Here is a 1,213-nt window from a genome sequence, read left to right as displayed (position 1 = left end):
GCTCTACCAAATAGTGAATAACTGTTTTTATGGGAAGAATATTATGGTTTGAGACTTTTAAATAAGTCTGTGAATATATTAGGAATCCTTTAAGTATACTTGTATTTGCTGATTTCAAATGTTAAATAAATTAATAGATGATTAAGTTAAGAGATGGCTTTAGACACATAAAAACTAATTCTGACACAGCTCGGAATTTGACACACACAGCTCATTCCTAGCTGTGTCGTATTCTGATACAGCTCACACACACACGGCATCAGAATTCCAAAACAGGGCATCAGAATTACAAATTACGGTTTTGAAGTGTTGTCGGAATTAGTCTCACAATATGCCAAATTTAGACACAACAACAACAACAGTGGCAACAGTTTGTGATGTTTCATCATTGCTGGCGCGTAGTGTGGTGTTTTGAGAGTGACATAAACTAATCAGAACTTGAGTTGTGCAGACAGTGATCTTTTTATAGCCATTCATTTCTTGCTACATCCTTAAAGTATTGGAATATGGTGTGTTTAGCCTACTGCTACAATTCTGCTGTGCTTAACGTTAACGGCTTGGCCTCCTTGCCGATTCTGACAGAAACTGGTGCACAGAGCTGGGATTGATCCTGCACCTCTCTGCACCAATCATGGTACTCTGAACTGTAACCACTGCCCACTGGGCCACCGTGCCCTCTTGCAAGCAACAACCTCTTGAATTAAAACAACCTCTTGCAAAAAAATTCTCTCACTATGTCATATAAAAATTTACATACCTACTCAGAGGGTTTTATCTTCTTTTTTCATTGCAAGCCTTTCTTTTGTCTAAGACTTTTAAGATTGGAGTTCTTTCAAGGAGCCAAAATATCAAGTGGTTTATGGTTACTAAATGACAAAACAGACTAGGCCTAATATCTATATCCTTTGCTCCCCTTATAGGCTTATTCCATTAATAATTTTTATTGCTACTAGCCTAGTAAGCCTACTACTTGTAGCTATAATGGACTCAGGGTTGGTGATTTTTTTAATTAAAAAAATAAAAAATCAATGATTTTTTTATTTTTTCATGATTTTTTTATTTATTTTTTTCAACTTTATGTCTTTTTGAAATGTTATTTTTTATATTGCAATTATCCAAGGTAGCCTAGTGTAGTGCATACTAAGCTACTATAGGCTACTAGGCCTAACAGTAACAAGTAACAATAACAGTAGCTACCTAAATGGATGGATAT

Source organism: Hyalella azteca, unplaced genomic scaffold (assembly GCF_000764305.2).
Source record: "Hyalella azteca isolate HAZT.00-mixed unplaced genomic scaffold, Hazt_2.0.2 contig385, whole genome shotgun sequence".
NCBI classification, from domain to species: Eukaryota; Metazoa; Arthropoda; class Malacostraca; order Amphipoda; family Hyalellidae; genus Hyalella; species Hyalella azteca.
Note: the sequence above shows the minus strand (reverse complement) of the source record.